We start from the raw sequence: 21,090 nt of genomic DNA, 5'->3' as shown, positions 1-21,090 counted from the left end.
GTAAAGAGAGTAAGGTTTCCTTTCAAATTCTTTCTTATCTTTCCCTCAGGCATGTAACATGGCCCTTAATCTTCAAGATCTTTGAAAGGAAAAATCAAATAATTCACATATGAAAGAATTCAAGCTGGTATTAATGACACTTCATGTACATGTACAATTTGTCCCCCAAGTATGTGATAGAACTAACAAATGCTCATGGGGCATCAGGAAGTGACAGTAATATTTATAAAATATTGTACATTTTCCAAAACATTTTCACTTCTATCATCTCATGAGACCCCAAAATAATATGAATTAAGTTTGGAAAATGCTGTCATCTCTGTTTTCAACGAGAAAACTGAAGATCTGCAAGACAAAAGATTGGCTGAAGGAGATCTGAGGTTTAAAGGATTAGAGGAAAAGAAGAAATGTATGAAAAGCATTCATACATCCTAACTGGAAGGATGGTTATGGAGAAGCAGGTAAGGAAGAGGATATGAGAGGGAAGAAACAAAATGAAAACCAGAAGTTCTGCAGAAATCTGTGTCTCTTTTGCTATCTCACAAATAGGGTTATCAGTACCATCTTTCTAAATTCCATATGTATGTGTTAGTATACTGTATTGGTATTTTTCTTTCTGACTTACTGCACTCTGTATAATAGGCTCCAGTTTCATCCACCTCATTAGAACTGATTCAAATATGTTCTTTTTAATGGCTGAGTAATATTCCATTGTGTATATGTACCACAGCTTGCTTAACCATTCATCTGCTGATGGACATGTAGGTTGCTTCCATGTCCTGGCTATTGTAAACAGTGCTGCGATGAACATTGGGGTACACATGTCTCTTTCAATTCTGGTTTCCTCGGTGTGTATGCCCAGCAGTGGGATTGCTGGGTAATATGGCAGTTCTATTTCCAGTTTTTTAAGGAATCTCCACACTGTTCTCCATACTGGCTGTACTAGTTTGCATTCCCACCAACACTGCAAGAGGGTTCCCTTTGCTCCACACCCTCTCCAGCATTTACTCTTTGTAGATTTTTGGATAGCAGCCATTCTGACTTGCCTGAGATGGTACCTCATTGTGGTTTTGATTTGCATTTCTCTGATAATGAGTGATACTGAGCATCTTTTCATGTGTTTGTTAGCCATCTGTATGTCTTCTTTGGAGAAATGTCTATTTAGTTCTTTGGCCCATTTTTCGATTGGGTCATATATTTTTCTGGGATTGAGCTGCAGGACTTGCTTGTATATTATTGAGATCAATTCTTTGTCAGTTGCTTCATTTGCTATTATTTTCTCCCATTCTGAAGGCTGTCTTTTCACCTTGCTTGTAGTTTCCTTTGTTGTGCAAAAGCTTTTAAGTTTAATTAGGCCCTGTTTGTTTATTTTTGCTTTTATTCTCATTACTCTGGGAGGTGGGTCATAGAGGATTCTGCTGTGATATATGTCAGAGAGTGTTTTGCCTATGTTTTCCTCTATGATTTTTATAGTTTCTGGTCTCACATTTAGATCTTTAAGAAATATACCATGTTCATGGATTGGATGAATCAATATAGTGAAAATGAGTATACTACCCAAAGCAATCTATAGATTCAATGAAATCCTTATCAAGCTACCAACAGTATTTTTCACAGAACTAGAACAAATAATTTAACAATTTGTATGGAAATACAAAAAAACCTCGAATAGCCAAAGCAATCTTGAGAAAGAAGAATGGAACTGGAGGAATAATCCTGCCTGACTTCAAGCTATACTACAAAGCTACAGTCATCAAGACACTATGGTACTGGCAGAAAGACAGAAATATAGATCAGTGGAACAAAATAGAAAGCCCAGAGATAAATCCATGCACCTATGGACACCTTATCTTTGACAAAGGAGGCAAGAATATACAATGGAGAAAAGACAATCTCTTTAACAAGTGGTGCTGGGGAAACTGGTCAACCACTTGTAAAAGAATGAAACTAGAACACTTTCTAACACCATACACAAAAATATATTTACATTTTGAATTCTAAAAGGAACTCAACCACAGCTCTTAAGGAATTGTTTCTATTTAAAAACAAAGTTAATTCCAACTTCCAAACCACCCACTTTAAAGGAACTTTTAGAGCCAGCATTTTCAAGCCAGTCGCTGCATGTAGTGTGATGTGAGACAAGGGAAAGAAGAGAAGATCAAAAGAAACTTGGGCAAAGAATGTCAAGTAATTTAATTGGAACCTCACCAGTGAGCAGGGAGCCATTCCAGGATCTTAAGCAGAGGAACCAAAATATGAAATTTAAGCATGAGAAAGTTAATCTGAAAGCTTATGAAGGACTGATTTTAAAAGGAAGAAAACAGAGAAGAGGAAAAGAGTTAAAAGCTAACTGATTAGTTAAGACATCTGGCACTGAGTGTTAATAGATTTCAGTAAGAATATAATTCAGTTCATGTAACAGCAATATTTCAAAGTAATAACACAGTAAATCAGGAATATTTCAAAGAAAGAGCCCCAAAACTTCGTGACATATTGAATATAGGGGCTAAAAGTGAGGGAGCCAATTAAGACTCAATTCTGGATTTTTAATCTAACTACAAACAGAATCCCAGAGGTATTGATGAGGCTGAGAAAATTAATACTACTTTGGGTGTTTAAAATAAAAGCAATACATCTCAGTAACTGTGCCCCAAAGACTCTTGCGAAGGTAGGCCTGAGTTGCTGGTTATTATGAGGCCAGGGACAAAACAAATACTCAAATGCAAGTTTCTGCTTAGTAATGGTCTTAGAATTTATTAGTTACAATTGACTATGCCAATATATTTCTAAAAGGATCAGCTCAGTGTTTAAAAACTTCACTCAGATGTTTTACTCTACATAACATGGATTAGTGGGAAAGAAATAAAGCCAAAATGCTGAGATTACAATGAGGCTAATCACTGTAATCATTACCAAACTTGCTTTGGAAAACCTCATTTTTCCCTTATAATAAAAGTAGTGTATTTTTTAAGAGTTCATGTCTCCATAATAAACAAGATCAAATACCATGTAGAAATCAATTTGCATAAAAGAAATCAAAGTTACATAAAAATTTTAAAACTTAAACTACTCTACAGTTAAAATTTTAGTTTATAACTACTGTATTCAATGTAATGTTCTCTTATGGGAAAATCAGTGTTACTCAAACAACAGGCAATGACTGCTTCATATTTTCTAAGAATATCTAAGAATTCTTAACTGGTATCTTGGTTTCATACCTATGCTTTTTGCAATAAGAAAGAAAAATTTTCTTTGAACTATCATCCATGAAAACCTTTAGTAGATAAAGCTAATGGTAAGGGAAACTGATCAGTAGCCACCATATTTATTAAAAAGATAGCTGGTCCTTTAAAGCTCCTTAGACAATCCACCCCACTGTGAGCCTCTTCTGAGGCTCTATGTCCCATTCCCAAATGACACAATTTAACACGATATAACACTCCCTGGGTAGGGGGGGGAAACACCCTCCTCTTCTAATTATGATTAGGTCTGCAATAGGTTGCTCTCTCACATTAACAGACATCTGCTTAAACAACAATCAAAAACAAAATCACCTTTATTCCTGAGGTCGAGAGAGTTATAATTACTACACAAATTGCAAAACGCCTTAGTATATACAGCTTCATTTCCAAAAGCAGCAGATTTTGTTTAGAAGATAAAGACAGCAGCAGATGATAAGTACATTAAACAAGTGCTTTTATTTAAAATATATTTGTTAATGAATCTGGAGGTCAATTTATTAAACTTCACCTAGACAGCAAACACTGAAAATATTCATTATGAAAAGATGTTTACAGATTGGAAATGTACCCTCAGATTTTAACTTCTTAGACTGAAAAAAAAAAAAATGAATAACATCTTTGTTAACCCTTCAAATTTCTTCAAATACACCACATGAATACGCATACACAAAACATATACATATATTATACTTCAAATTCTATTTGTGTTTTACTATATAAATGAGGAAAACAAAGTGGGGTGAATTATATTTATGTCAAGAGACACTAAAAAATATATAATGTGTCTGCAATATGCAGAGATGTGAGAGACCTGGGAAGAGAAAACAGTAAGCCATTAGACCCTACAAGGCAAGGTGTCACCTGAGATGAAGTGAAAGTCACTCAGTCATGTCTGACTTTTTGCAACCTCATGGACTATACAGTCCATGGAATTCTCCAGGCTAGAATACTGGAGTGGGGAGCTGTTCCCTTCTCCAGGGGATCTTTCCAACACAGGGATCGAATCCAGGTCTCCTGCATTGCAGGCAGATTCTTAACCAGCTGAGCCACAAGGGAAGCCAGAGATGAAGAAAGTTATCACCAAATTCTCAACTAAACCTCACCCCAGTAGCTCTTCACCGTGCCTACTTGCTAAGAGAAAGAATACTGATTATTCATTGTTTATCATATATAACCATAGCCCAATGCTAGCTTACTCAGCAAGAAAATGCTAATAAAATCATTAAGATCAGAAAAATCCCTCCTATACAGTCTACCAATAAATGACTTCAGAGCATTCAACAGAGAGCTTGGGGTGACTGAAGCTGCCCCTCATGTCCTCTTTTCAGGTGTTAAAGTATCAGTTCAGTTCATTTCAGTCACTCAGTCGTGTCTGACTCTTTGTGACACCATGAACTGCAGCATGCCAGGCCTCCCTGTCCATCACCAACTCTCAGAGCCTACCCAAACTCATGTCCATTGAGTCGGCTATGCCATCCAACCATTTCATCCTCTGTCATCCCCTTCTCCTTGTGCCCTCAATCTTTCCCAGCATCAGGGTCTTTTCAAATGAGTCAGCTCTTTGCATGAGGTGGCCAAAGTATTGGAGCGTCAGCTTCAACATCAGTCCTTCCAATGAACACCCAGGACTGATCTCCTTTAGGATGGACTGGTTGCATCTCCTTGCAGTCCAAGGCACTCTCAAGAGTCTTCTCCAACACCACAGTTCAAAACCATCAATTCTTCGGTGCTCAGCCCTCTTTATAGTCCAACTTTCACATCCATACATGACTACTGGAAAAACCACAGCCTTGACTAGACAGACCTTTGTTGGTTAAGTAATGTCTCTGTTTTTTAACATGCTGTCTAGGTTGGTCATAACTTTCCTTCCAAGGAGTAAGTGTCTTTTAATTTCATGGCTGCAATCACCATCTGCAGAGATTCTGGAGCCCCCAAAAATAAAGTCTCTCATTGTTTCCATTGTTTCCCCATCCATTTGCCTTGAAGTGATGGGACCAGATGCCATGATCTTCGTTTTCTGAATGTTGAGCTTTAAGCCAACTTCTTCTCTCTCCTCTTTCACTTTCATCAAGAGGCTCTTTAGTTCTTCTTTGCTTTCTGCCATATGGGTGGTGTCATCTGCATATCTGAGGTTATTGATATTTCTCCTGGCAATCTTGATTCCAGCTTGTGCTTCTTCCAGCCCAGTGTTTCTCATGATGTACTCTGCATAGAAGTTAAATAAGCAGGGTGACAATATACAGCCTTGACGTACTCCTTTTCCTATTTGGAACCAGTCTGTTGTTCCATGTCCATTTCTAACTGTTGCTTCCTGACCTGCATATACGTTTCTCAAGAGGCAAGTCAGGTGGTCTGGCATTCCCATCTCTTTCAGAATTTTCCACAGTTGATTGTGATCCACACAGTCAAAGGCTTTGGCATAGTCAATAAAGCAGAAATTAATATTTTTCTGGAATTCTCTTGCTTTTTTGATGATCCAACAGATGTTGGCAATTTGATCTCTGGTTCCTCTGCCTTTTCTAAAACCAGCTTGAACATCCGGAAGTTCACGGTTCACGTACTGCTAAACTCTGGCTTGGAGAATTTTGAGCATTTCTTTACTAGCATGTGAGATGAGTGCAATTGTGTGGTAGTTTGAGCATTCTGTGTCATTGCCTTTCTTTAGGACTGGAATGAAATCTGACCTTTTCCAGTCCTGTGGCCACTGCTGAGTTTTCCAAATTTGCTGACATATTGAGTGCAGCACTTTGACAGCATCATCTTTTAGGATTTGAAAAAGCTCAACTGGAATTCCATCACCTCCACTAGCTTTGTTTGTAGTGATGCTTTCTAAGGCCCACTTGACTTCACATTCCAGGATGTCTGGCTCTAGGTGAGTGATCACACCAATGCAATTAACTGGGTCATGAAGAATCAGGAAACTCAATTTTCCTCCAGGCTGCTGCCTTTCAGAAAAAGGCTCTTCTCCCCGCAAGTTTAGCAAATGTGTTATGATCCACAATGTAATAATAGCCCACCAAATCTGGAAAAGGAGTAGACACAATAGACATAATTTTAAGTTTCAAAAGTTGTTAATTTTAAAGACTGAGTCCAACAGAGCATTCAAGCTGTTGATTTAGTATTAAACCAATGGATATGCAGCCAGATAAGTAAGAGAAAATAATTAAGATTTGGTTTAACTGTTTTGAGATTAACTACAAATACTCTATACTCCACAGGTACTTTCTTCCATTCCCATTGCCACAACAGCACTAAGTCAAATTCACATCAGACCAAATCTAGGCCATCATTTCTTTTTGTAAAGTTTTTAATGACTTTAGCATATTCTTTATGTATTTATTTTTATTTTTTTGTCACACTACTTGGTCTGTGAGATCTTAGTACCCTAACTAGGGAGTAAACTCACGTCCTCTGCAATGGAAGCATGGAATCTTAACCACTGGACCACCAGCGAAGTCCTGGCAATCACTTCTTAAAAGACTTCTCCAATGCTTGTAATTTCCCCCAGACAATCAATCTACTCTCTCCCTGTAGCACTCTTTCAGTGACAATACTCCCAATCAAGTAAAATACATAATTAAAGGGCTACAAGAGAAGTGAAAAAAGGGACAGGAGTGGGACCTGGTTTAGGCCGGGTGAGTAGACAGGCCTCTCACAGGTAGTGACAATTAGACTGATTAGGCTGAGACCTGAAGTTAGCAGGCCATTGCACCAGGTGAAAGGTGAGAACAGCATGGATTTGAGTGGTGTTTCTGGGGGTTCACGGTGGAGAAGGTAAGGTGGTTTCAGTGGATTTCTTTACACTACCATAAACAAACACAAAGCTCTTTACAAAGTTCCTCCATGGAAGGGTAACTATCTGTTCCTCATGAAAATGCTTATAGTGTGCCCAGCATTGCTCATGCCATCCTCTCCACCTCCTGCACCTACTCCATCTTCAAGACCTTAGGATCACTTTCATCTTGAAGAACATAGAGACAGAGGCAACATTCCTACTACTGAATTCTAGTGGTCTCTTGTATACCATTTGTATCACAGGTACTTCACAATGCCTCAGAATCTAATTATAAATATTCATGTCTTGCCACATTATAAAACTCTTTGAGGACAAATTACTGTTTCTCTTACATGCTATATCCTCTATAAAATAATAATTTTTAGAAATATTTTTGAAATACATGAATGGATAGAGTTGACTTCTACTAATGAGAAAATAAGAATACAAAATAATTAAACAACACTATGAATACATGTTGAATTTTCTTTAGTCACAATAGCCACTCAAAAAAGACTAATACTGTATATTATCATCTCTATGTGGAATCTAAAAAATGAACCAAATTATTAAAATAAAATAAACTCACAGATATAGAGGACAAACTAGTGGCAATCAGTGGAGAGAGGGAAGTGGGGAATGGCAAGACATAGGTAGGGGATTGAGACACAAACTACTATGTATAAAATAAATAAGCTTCAAGAATATACTGTACAGTAAAAGGAAATACAGCCACTGTACTGTAATAACTTTAAGTAGTGTGTAACCTATAAAAATATTGAACCACTATGTTATATACCTAAAACTTTATAAATCATCTATTACTTCAATTAAAAATAAAATAATAATTAATAAAATACCAATACCCAAGATTTCCATGGTATATAGAATGATCTGGAAGAACCAAAAACTTAAATGAATATGTAGTGTGTGGATAAGCAAATAGTTGTATTCAGTATCATGATCCTGCTTATTGATACCAAGCTTAATTTTGATTCAAGTATTAAGATAAAAACTGTTTTGAAACTGTTCCCAAAAGGACTACCTACATTCTCATAGCACTATAGTCTCCAATATTTTTTGACAAAGAAAAAAAATCCTTTTTACCTAGGTATTCTTTATCCAGGCACACACTATTAAGAAACTGAAGAAGAAAGCAAAAATTTCACAAAACAATAAACTGGACTTTTTATATCAGTCTCCATTCATTTAAAGTTGATCCCTGCCACTTATCTCTTTCAGTTGGTCCCTCACTGAAATTCAGATGTTCTAACGATAAATTGATGCAAAGAGAAACTGCATGAACTAATAAAAGACTCAGAATTTCATAAAAGTCAATTTAAATGATTTTAAGGAACTAGAATTATATGCTAAACCACTGATAATAAAGGGTCTGGCAAAGTTAGAAAAGCTGATAACTGAAGGAGAAAATTTTAAGAGCAATTTGAATGTCATAAGATTAAAAAGAGGCCATGGGAAGGCTGATAGCAGTCTGGCACAGTTCTAATAACATGACTTTCATGGTTGGGTCAGTCCGTCAATACAATCGCTCAGGCGTGCCGACTCTTTGAGACCCCATAGACTTCAGCACACCAGGCTTCCCTGTCGATCGCCAACTCCCGGAGCTTGCTCAAACTTATGTCCATTGAGTTGGTGATGTCATCCAACCATCTCATCCTCTATCACCCCTTCTCCTCCTGCCTTCAATCTTTCCCAGCATCAGGGTCTTTTCCAATGAGTCAGTTCTTTGCATCAGGTGATCAAAGTATTGGAGCTTCAGTTTCACCATCAGTCCTTCCAATGAATATTTAGGACTGATTTCCTTTAGGATTGACTGGTTTGATTTCTTTGCAGTCCAAGTGACTCTCAAGAGTCTTCTCCAACACCACAGTTCAAAAGCATCAGTTCTTCAGCACTCACCTTTCTTTATGCTCCAACTCTCACATCTATACATGACTACTGGAGAAACCCATAGCTTTGACTAGACGGACCTTTGTGGGCAAAGCAGTGTCTCTGTTTTTTCATATGCTGTCTAAGTTGGTCATAGCTTTTCTACCAAGGAGCAAGCACCTTTTAATTTCATGGCTGTAGTCCCCATCTGCAGTGATTTTAGAGCCCCCAAAATAAAGTCTCTCACTGTTTCCATTGCTTCCCTATCTATTTGCCATTAAGTGACAAGATCGGATGCCATGATCTTAGTTTTCAGAATGTTGAGTTTTAAGTCAACTTTTTCACTCTCCTCTTTCACTTTCATCAAGAGGCTTGACAAATACCACATTATGTATTATTAATCTTTTTTTTTAATTAACTCCCCAACCCTCTAAAAATATCAACACTTCACTTTTCCTTTTTTCACTCTAGTAAGTAGGCCATGTTTGTGATTCTAGAAAAAGCTGTATTGGATAATGTTGGATCAAACAAAAAGCAAGACAATGCTAGAAAAACATCGATTTCTGCTTTATTAGTTATACCAAAGCCTTTGACTGTGTAGATCACAGCAAACTATGGAAAATTCTTACAGAGATGTGAATACCAGACCAACTGACATGCCTCCTGAGAAATCTCTATGCAGGTCAAGAAGCAACAGTTAGAATCAGACATGTAACAATAGACTGTTTCCAAATTGGGAAAGGAGTACGTCAAGGTTGTATATTGTCACCCTGCTTATTTAACTTATATGCAGAGTACATCATGAAAAACCCGGGCTGGATGAAGCACGAGCTGGAATCAAGATTCCTGGGAGAAATATCAATAAACTCAGATATGCAGATGATACTACCCATATGGCAGAAAGTGAAGAGGAACTAAAAAGCCTCTTGATGAAAGTGAAAGAGGAGAGTGAAAAAGCTGGCTTAAAACTCAACATTTAAAAAACTAAGATTGTGGCATCTAGTTCCATCGCTTCAAGGCAAATAGATGGGGAAACAATGGAAATAGAGAGCGATTTTATTTTGGGGGCTCCAAATTCACTGGAGATGATGACTGCAGCCATGAAATTAAAAGACACTTACTCCTTGGAAGAAAAGCTATGACCAACTTAGACAGCATAAGACCTTTGCCCACAAAGGTCCATCTAGTCAAAGCTATGGTGTTTCCAGAAGTCATGTATGGATGTGAGAGTTGGATTATAAAGAAAGCTGAGCGTCGAAGAATTGATGCTTTTGAACTGTGGTGTTGGAGAAGATTCTTGAGAGTCCCTTGGACTGCAAGGAGATCCAACCAGTCCATTCTAAAGGAAATCAGTCCTGAATATTCATTGGAAGGACTGATGCTGAAGCTGAAACTCCTGATGCGAAGAACTGACTCACTGGAAAAGACCCTGATGCTGGGAAAGATTGAAGGCAGGAGCAAAAGGGGACCACAGAGGATGAGATGGTGGGATGAAATCACCAACTCAAAGGACATGAGTTTGAGCAAGCTCCGTGATTGGTGATGACAGGGGAGCCTGGTATGCTGCAGTTCATGGGATGGCAAAGAGTTGGAAACAACTGAGCAACTGAACTGAACTGAATTGTAATTATAAAGTAAATGTTGGGACTTTCCTTGTGGTTCAGTAGATGAGAAACTGCCTTGCAATGCAAGGGACAGCAGTTCAACCCCTGGTCTACAACGATCCCACATACTTCAGGGCAACTAAGCCTTTAGGCCACAACTGCTAAAGCCCATGCACCCTAGAGCCTTTGCTCCAACAAGAGAAGCTACCACAATGAGAAGCCCACGTGCCACAGCTGAAGAGTAGTCCCCAACCGCCACAACTAGACAGCACGTGGCACAGCAACAAAAACCCCACACAGCCAAAAATAATAAATAAATAATTATTTTTTAAAAACCTAAATGTTATACGTGAGTTTAACTGATTTCCATAATTTGACCTTTTGTTTGTGGAGCTTAAACCCTTTCCCCTAATCCCTATGAAATCTGGCTTCCCCAGTGTAAACGGAGTCACTTTAAGACTCCTGCTTCTCTGGTATCTCTTGTCTATGCTATGCTACTACACTCACTCTATGTTATCTCCATAACCACCCTATGCTGCTGCTGCTGCTGCTGCTGCTGCTGCTGCTGCTGCTGCTAAGTCGCTTCAGTCGTGTCCGACTCTGTGTGACCCCACAGACGGCAGCCCACCAGGCTCCCCCGTCCCTGGGATTCTCCAGGCAAGAACGCTGGAGTGGGTTGCCCTTTCCCTCTCCATTAACCATGCTGTGATGGAGCTGTAAATCCAGACTGCATTTCCAGATGAGAGTACCACGCTAGTGGATGACACAGCTGAGGCCCACACTTAGGTCTTTAAAGCCTGGTTCTCTTCCTATATGTCACAGCTCCTTGTGGCAACTATACCTAAGCCACATCATGTGGTACCTATGGTTACCCACAAAATTGTTTGGGGGTAGGGAAGAAATCTTCTAATTACAGGATTTAAAATCAGTGCCTTAAATGCAGGTGTCAAGGAGCCTCCGGCTGCCAAAGGAGAGCTCCAGAGATGACCTGTCATGCCTCACAATGCCTTCTCACTCTCATTCTTCGCCCACCTACTATAAGCTTTGCAGACACAGAAAGTCATTATTTACTCATTTGTTATGAGCCACAGATTTATTATAAGTCAACTTCATAAAACCATAATATTGTTAAGGAGCAGCAAGTTCCCTCTCTCAAGACAGTCTCCATGGACTCTGACAACCATGTAATGTGAAGGCATGAAAAAGGCCCCACAGAGCGGCTTTGCTGACAGGAGCCGTGCCAGAACAGGACAAATCAGGAAAATCAGATCCTTTTTGCTCTTCTCCTCTCACTCATTCATTTTTTAAAACAATAATGAATATGTTTTAGGACTGTCCTTAAGCAAGCACACGAAAGTTTGTACATAAAAATTCTGTAGTAAGCAGAGATGTAAGGTTCTAACTCCCATGTCAATGTTGGGATTGGTTTTCACGGCATTTCAATATATGTTAAAAGGAAAACAGCGCTGGCTTCTTACGTTGAATATACAGGGAGGAAGAAGGAAATTTGTGATGTCAAGTCTGGGAAGTTTGCCTGTCTAAACTACCAGCTTTCTTCTGCTCAAATGCCTTGATGTATACAACTAACCCTCAGGGACCCTAACAGCTCTCCAGCCAACTTCAGAATGACATGTCATTAAGTTCTTACACAAAGCAACTTGGTCTTTTCCACTTCTTTTCCTTCCTATTAGTTTCACCAAGATGTCCAGTGCAGTATCAGTGACATGGAAACTATTCAATGGAAGTGAAACAAATACGGAATGAAGCAAGGTTTAAGTTGGTGGAATCCTCTCAATAGAATAGACAATTCTTACAAAATAATTATAGAACCATTTTAGTTAGGTTATATATCAGATAAAGTTCTATAACTTTAAGTAAAATTGCCAACTTTTTTCTAAAGATGCTGAAAAACACATTAGTTTCAATGAGTCAAATTATTTTAACTTATTAAATTTTTAGAAATTGGATTCCTACTCCAAATTCAATATGCTACAAGAAGCTGCATTTTAACTAATAGATGAAAATCTATTCAAAGAAAAATCCATTCAGTTTATAGATATCTACTTTTGCTTAAAATGCTACACTATTAAATTTATAAAAGTATCATGGCCTTATAGTTTCAAACATAAAATCTCATTAAAATATAAATCAATTATAACTGCTTGTAATTGAGGGAAAATCTCAAAACACTAGGCACTTATTCATTACCTCATTAATCTAATTCTTCTCTTAAAAGAAAGATTCCAGTGTAAACCAAAAACTCACTCTCTGCCATGATCAATCTTTCTGTTGTGATATACAAGTAACTGGGATAAAGAAAAGATTTTGAATCACAAGTATCAGCACTTCTCAACTCTTTCTCTCCTACTTAAAGAGGAAAGTATTCTCCTCCTTGCCTTCTGGAGGTATGGAGACATCGGTGGTCAGCTGGGCTGAGACCCAGGGAGATAGCTATGTTTTGACTCCAGCCTTAATCCACTGTGCTTGAGAACAGGCTCCCACCTGGGCTCTTCTGCCACTTTTCTTTTTTCTCTTTTTGGTTAGGTAAGTTAGGTTGAGTTTCTGTCACAGACTTCACTTCAGTTCAGTTTAGTCACTCAGTAATGTCCGACTCTCTGCAACTCCATGGACCACAGCACACCATAGGGAAAACCACTAGACCATTCAGGTATGACCTATATCAAACCCCTTATGATTATACAGTGGAAGTGAGAAATAGATTTAAGGGTCTAGATCTGATAGATAGAGTGCCTGATGAACTATGGAATGAGGTTCGTGACATTGTACAGAAGACAGGGATCAAGACCATTCCCATGGAAAAGAAAAGCAAAAAAGCAAAATGGCTGTCTGGGGAGGCCTTACAAATAGCTGTGAAAACAAGAGAGGCGAAAAGCCAAGGAGAAAAGGAAAGATATACTTGGAAGAAAAGTTATGATCAGCCTAGATAGCATATTGAAAAGCAGAGACATTACTTTGCCGACTAAGGTCCGTCTAGTCAAGGCTATGGTTTTTCCAGTGGTCACGTATGGATGTGAGAGTTGGACTGTGAAGAAAGCTGAGTGCCGAAGAATTGATGCTTTTGAACTGTGGTGTTGGAGAAGACTCTTGAGAGTCCCTTGGACTGCAAGGAGATCCAACCAGTCCATTCTGAAGGAGATCAACCCTGGGATTTCTTTGGAAGGAATGATGCTGAAGCTGAAACTCCAGTACTTTGGCCACCTCATGCGAAGAGTTGACTCATTGGAAAAGACTCTGATGCTGGGAGGGATTAGGGGCAGGAGGAGAAGGGGACGACAGAGGATGAGATGGCTGGATGGCATCCCGGACTTGATGGACTTGAGTCTGAGTGAACTCCGGGAAATGGTGATGAACAGGGAGGCCTGGCATGCTGCTATTCATGGGGTCGCAAAGAGTCGGACACAACTGAGCGACTGAACTGAACTGAACAATTATATAGTGGAAGTGAGAAATGGATTTAAGGGACTAGATCTGATAGACAGAGTGCATGATGAACTATGAACGGAGGTTCGTGACACTGTACAGGAGGCAGGGATCACGATCAATCCCAAGAAAAAGAAATGCAAAAAAGCAAAATGGCTGTCTGAGAAGGCCTTACAAAGAGCTGTGAAAAGAAAAAAATGTGAAAAGCAAAGGAGAAAAGGAAAGATATACCCATTTGAATGCAGAGTTCCAAAGAATAGCAGAGATAAGAAAGCCTTCCTCAGCAATCAATGCAAGGAAATAGAGGAAACAATAGAATGGGAAAGACTAGAGATCTCTTCAAGAAAATTAGAGATACCAAGGGAACATTTCATGCCAAGATGGGCTCAATAAATGACAGAAATGGTATGGACCTAACAGAAGCAGAAGATATTAAGAAGAGATGGCAAGAATACACAGAAGAACTATACAAAAAAGATCTTCAAGACCCAGATAATCACAATGGTGTGATCACCCATCTAGAGCCAGACATCATGGAATGTGAAGTGAAGTGGGCCTTAGGAAGCATAGCTATAAACAAAGCTAGAGGAGGTGATGGAATTCCAGTTGAGCTATTTCAAATCCTAAAAGTCACAGACTTAGGAATCCTAGACAATAAACTGGAGATGACCCACCACTTAGTTACAAAACCTAGATAATGGGGGAAGCAGGGAGGGGAAAACTGGAAAGTGCGAAGAATCTGAGTTGACTTAAAAATCAGAGGGGCAGAGAAAAAATGATAAGAAAAATACATGATGATGGGAAGGGAGAAATATGTACAAATTTCCAGCTATAAAATAAATAAGTAGTTTTGAGGATCTACTATATAGCCCAGTGATTATATATGAAACTTTGTAAAAGGATAGCAAATTTTACCACCACGAAAAAGAAATGGTAATTATATCACATGATGGAAGTGTTAGCTAGCTACAGTGGTAATTAATCATTTTCAATATATATCAAATCAACATGTTATACACCTAAATTTACACAATGTTATGTGTCAGTTATATTTCAGTACAGCTGGGGCTGGTGAGGGGAGAACCAAAAGGGAAAGACTGCAGGGATTAAGCATGAAGAACATTTTCTCTGGGAGATTAGTATGAGGAAGAAGGCAGACAGGAGAAGGAGCTATCAGGAATATGACAATCACAGAATGTGTCTACCATATTCTAGACCTCAACCTAAATCCTAACCCCCCATGGGATGGGGCCCATGAATCAGATTGTTCACATGTTTCCCAGTTGGTATTGATGAACGCTGAAATTTGAAAGCTACTGATGTAAGAATGCTCAAACTACCACATAATTACACTCATCTCACATGCTAGTAAAGTAATGCTCAAATTCTCCAAGCCAGGCTTCAGCAATACGTGAACCATGAACTTCCTGATGCTCAAGCTGGTTTTAGAAAAGGCAGAGGAACAGAGATCAAATTGCCAACATCTGCTGGATCATGGAAAAAGCAACAGAGTTCCAGAAAAAACATCCATTTCTGCTTTAGTGACTATGCCAAACCATTTGACTGTGTGGATCACAATAAACTGTGGGAAATTCTGAAAGAGATGGGAATACCAGACCACCTGACCTGCCTCTTGAGGAATCTGTATGCAGGTCAGGTAGCAACAGTTAGAACTGGACATGGAACAACAGACTGGTTCCAAATAGGAAAAGGAGTATGTCAAGGCTGTATATCGTCACCCGGCTTATTTAACTTATATGCAGAGTACATCATGAGAAACACTGGACTGGAAGAAGCACAAGCTGGAATCAAGATTGCCTCAATAACCTCAGATATGCAGATGACACCACCCATATGGCAGAAAGTGAAGAGGAACTAAAAAGCCTCTTAATGAAAGTGAGAGAGGAGAGTGAAAAAGTGGGCTTAAAGCTCAACATTCAGAAAACGAAGATCATGGCATCTGGTCCTATCACTTCATGGGAAATAGATGGGAACAGTGGAAACAGTGTCAGACTTTCTTTCTGGGGGCTCCAAAATCACTGCAGATGGTGATTGCAGCCATGTAATTGAAAGATGCTTTCTCCCTGGAAGGAAAGTTATGACCAACCTAGACAGCATATTGAAAAGCAGAGACATTACTTTGCCAACAAAGGTCCGTCTAGTCAAGGCTATGTTTTTTCCAGTGGTCATGTATGGATGTGAGAGTTGGACTGTGAAGAAAGCTGAGCGCTGAAGAATTGATGCTTTTGAACTGTGGTGTTGGAGAAGACTCTTGAGAGTCCCTTGGACTGCAAGGAGATCCAAATGGTCCATTCTAAAGGAGATCAGCCCTGGGTGTTCATTGGAAGGACTGATGCTCAAGCTGAAACTCCAATACTTTGGCCACCTCATGCGAATAGTTGATTCACTGGAAAAGACTCATGCTGGGAGGGATTGGGGGCAGGAGAAGAAGCGGATGACAGAGGATGAGATGGCTGGATGGCATCACCGACTCGATGGACATGAGTTTGAGTGAACTCCAGGAGTTGGTGATGGATAGGGAGGCCTGGCATGCTGCAATTCATGGGGTCGCAAAGAGTTGGACACGACTGAGTGAATGAACTGAACTGAACTAATGTAAGAAAGTACCAACTCATCTCTATACAGTTCCAAGTTTAATAACTGAGATGCTCTCTCTCCAAGTATATCCAAGTTTATTAAACTAATTTTAAAAGAACCAGAAGTCAAATGAGATATTATAGTCTTTCTAAAATTTAATTTTACTTTCCATAAAATTTAGAGCAACATAATCATTTAAACAATAAAAACTTAAATAACACAAAATCTTTTTTATTCATCTTCATTCTTATTCTTATTCCCAAAGATTTTCATGGCATGTTGCAGTACAATTCAACATGCTAAAAAGAAGTCAGTGAAGAAAAGCCAGGGGAAGCAAGCCAGGGATAACGTTTACACTCAGAACTCTTGCCATTCAGCACAGCTCAGATACTAGAAATAGGCCATTGATTTGTTTCTAGATTTCCCATTAACAGCATCCCAACCAAAGATTCACAAAGATCACAAGCCTAATCAACACTGATGACCCCAAAGCTCTAAGGAAAAAAAAACATGGACCAATAAACACATCCTGGTATATTTTCAGAGCAGGGCTTACCAGTGGGCCACAGGACAATGAGATAATCCTATGACTTCAGTAAGTCAATTCCTGGAGAGGGAATATAAAAACACAACTAAGCCTCATCCACGAGACCAGTGAGGATCTATGATAAAACTCTGACCTCCAATAATGAGCCTATTTTCTGGTAAATTTGCTTTTAACAGTAATTAGTTGTATTCTAAGCAATATGTTTAGGGAAGTCAGGAAGACTTTCATTTATATTACTCTGCCCACAGAAACCACAATTTATAAGCAAATGAATTCACTCACGCAAGAGAGGAGAGGGTAGACTCCATTCCCCTTTAAGAAAACAGACTTTTAAAACTGAAAACACCAAATCACCAAGACTACCTGTAAGAAACTAGTTATGAATTCTTTTTTCTATTACATCATAAAATTTTAGGATATCCAACTGGGGTGATGCTACAATCTATTGGATAATCAATTACTTCAAAAAAAGATTTTGAAAGAGTACAGCCAATTAAATTAATTTTAAGCATATATACCTAAAGTCTAAGTAAAAAAAAAAAAAATTGCTCAAAAGCAGGGCATTACTAGCCAAGTCCAAACCCAGTGTGGGGTATGCAATAGAATACAAGTTCTGTGATGTTTTTACACCAAGCTAAAATTTAAGAACATTCTAATCAGGATCTGCATATATGATCACAAAGGAAATGTTTGACTGTTTGACAAAAGATTCAGGATTATTAATGACATTAATTTACTTCAAATGCAGCTTTAAGATATTATCTGCTTTAATGTTTAGTAATAGCTTATATTTAGTTATTTTAACAGAGTTCTATCTTTATATAAATTGTTATGGAAAAGCTACATTTAAATCAGGAAGCTCAAGTCAACTAGGGTGGGCTCCCTAGTTTAGCGCACATCCAGAGCTCATTAGCCCCACCTAACGACAGCACATCTAGACCTCGGTAGCAGTTTTAGAGTAAGGAATAGAGAACCTTGGAAGTCAAAACTTCAAAAACCCACCTGTGACATGAAGATTCAGGAAAAGCTCACATAAAATACTGCCTCGCATTCAGAAAGTACGACACCAAAGTAAAACGTGCCAACCTAATTTGATCACAAGAAAATAAGAGTTGAGGGAATAAGGAAAAGAAATACTTTTTAGGGCTTTTTTTCCCAATCATAAAAATGACACATGCTCAATATAAAATTTCAAAAAAGATGAGAAAAGAAAAAGATAAATATCATCTATAATGCCAGCACCCAGTGATGCCAGCCCACTGATATTCTAGTCTGTAAACACATGAAAAGCTATTTAAATATATAGATGAGATGAGATCATACTGTAGAGTACAAACTGTTTTGCAATATGTCCTTTTCATACAAATTCTAATGTAGACATTCATGTTAATAAACATAGCGCTATGCCATCTTTTTAAATAGCCATATAACATTCTATCATGTAATATTTCATAATTTTGTTAAATAATGCACTCGAGATGGTCGTTTTCTCATTGCTGTAAACCATGGTGTAAACACATCTTCTCACATTCATTAACACACACTTAACAGACTATTAGGATAAATTATTAAAAGTGGAACTTTTGGATTCTAAGGTGTTGAAGAGTGTTTTTTTTTTTTTTTTCAAAAAGAGTCACAATAAACATTCCTCACACTTGAAATGCAGGTGAGGTGACTATTTTCCTTCCAGAAACCTTCACCGATACTGAATGTCATCAACCGTGGCAGATAGTTTAGTGAGTAAGGGAACAGTTCAGAGGAGGAGTCTACAGCCAGGTTCAGTCTACAGTCCAGGCTCTGCCGTGGACTAACTCTATGACCTCTGGAAAGTTAATATCTCTGCAGATTTCTGTGAAACAGAGACTGTATCATTATACCTACAATAAAGGGTTATTTTTAAGGATTAAATGAGTCGCTACAACACCTGATACACAATAAGGACAAAATAAATATTCACTCATTATATTAGATAGTGCCCATCTGAAAGTGAAAACAAAGTTCATTTTTTAATTAATTTATTTACTTTAATTGGAGGCTAATTACTTTACAATACTGTACTGGTTTTTGCCAAACATCAACATGAATCAGCCACGGGAGCACATGTGTTCCCCATCTAGAACTCCCCTCCCACCTCCCACCCCATCCCATCCTCCAGGGTCATCCCAGTGCACCAGCCCTGAGCACCCTGTCTCACGCTTCAAACATGGACTGGCAATCTGCTTCACATATGATAATATACACGTTTCAACACTACCCTCTCAAATCATCCCACCCTCGCCTTCTCCCACAGAGTCCCACAGAGTTCTATTCTGTGTCTCTTTTGCTATCTCGCCTATAGTGTCATTGTTACCATCTTTCTAAATTCCATATATACGCATTAGCACACTGTATTGGTGTTTTCCTTTCTGACTTACTTCACTCTGTATAATAGGCTCCAGATTCATCCACCTCATTAGAACTAATTCAAATATGCTCTTTTTAATGGCTGAGTAATATTCTATTGTGCATATGTACCACAGCTTTCTTATCCATTCATCTGCTAATGGACATCTAGGTTGCTTCCATGTCCTGGCTATTATAAACAGTGCTGCGATGAACATTGGGGTACACGTGTCTCTTTCAGCTCTGGTTTCCTTGGTGTGTATGCCCAGCAGTGGGATTGCTGGGTCATATGGCAGTTCTATTTCCAGTTTTTTAAGGAATCTCCACACTGTTCTCCATAGTGGCTGTACTAGTTTGCATTCCCACCAACAGTGTAAGAGGGTTCCTTTTTCTCTGCACCCTCTCCAGCACTTACTGTTTGTAGACTCTTTGGATAGCAGCCATTCTGACTGGTGTGAGATGATACCTCATTGTGATTTTGATTTGCATTTCTCTGATAATGAGTGATGTTGGTGTGTGTTAGCCATCTGTATGTCTTCTTTGGAGAAATGTCTGTTTAGTTCTTTGGCCTATTTTTTTGATTGGGTCGTTTGTTTTCTGGCATTGAGCTACAGGAGCTGCTTTGTACATTTTTGAGGTTAATTCTTTATCAATTGCTTTGTTTGCTGTTATTTTCTCCCATTCTGAAGGCTGTCTTTTCACCTTGCTTATAGTTTCCTCCGTTGTGCAAAAACTTTTAAGTTTAATTAGGTCCCATTTGTTTATTTTTGTTTTTATTTCCATTATTCTGGGAGGTGGGTCATAGAGGATCCTGCTGTGGTTTATGTCAGAGAGTGTTTTGCCTATGTTTTCCTCTAGAAGTTTTATAGTTTCTGGCCTTACGTTTAGATCTTTACTCCATTTTGAGTTTATTTTTCTGTATGATGTTAGAAAGTGTTCTAGTTTCATTCTTTTACAAATGGTTGACCAGTTTCCCTAGCACCATTTGTTAAAGAGATTGTCTTTTCTCCATTGTATATTCTCGCCTCCTTTGTCAAAGATAAGGTGTCCATAGGTGCATGGATTTATCTCTGGGCTTTCTATTTTGTTCCATTGATCTATATTTCTGTCAAAGTTCATTTTTTAAATTTGCATTTATTTGATTCTTACTGGGATTAAACATAGGCCCTTTAATTTTAATAAACTATTTTTACTTTACTGGTCATCTTTTTAAAGTAGTCAATCATATCATTTACAAATAATGGTGACTTCTGATATCTTCCTATTTTATTTTTCTGGGATAATTGCATTGGTTAGAATTTGTAAAACAAAGTTGAGTAAAAGTTGTGGTCTTACATACGTTTATATATTTGTATATATACATCCTTATATCCTTCATGACTTTATGGTAACAAAAGCATTTTTAAAGTATTCTAAAATTCAAAAGTATAAAAAAGTGATGGTATAGATAGCTTTTTAAATATAGGATCCTATAAAGTAACTGATAAATATAAATTCTGCATTGTTTATAAATTGTGGCATTTAATCATGGCATTCCTTTGGGAAACATGTCTTCTTTGATATTTAAAAACAAATCTTTATTAACTAAATTTGAATATACCTTTAATAAAG

The sequence above is a fragment of the Oryx dammah genome, unplaced genomic scaffold (assembly GCF_014754425.2).
Source record: "Oryx dammah isolate SB20612 unplaced genomic scaffold, SCBI_Odam_1.1 HiC_scaffold_27, whole genome shotgun sequence".
NCBI classification, from domain to species: Eukaryota; Metazoa; Chordata; class Mammalia; order Artiodactyla; family Bovidae; genus Oryx; species Oryx dammah.
Note: the sequence above shows the minus strand (reverse complement) of the source record.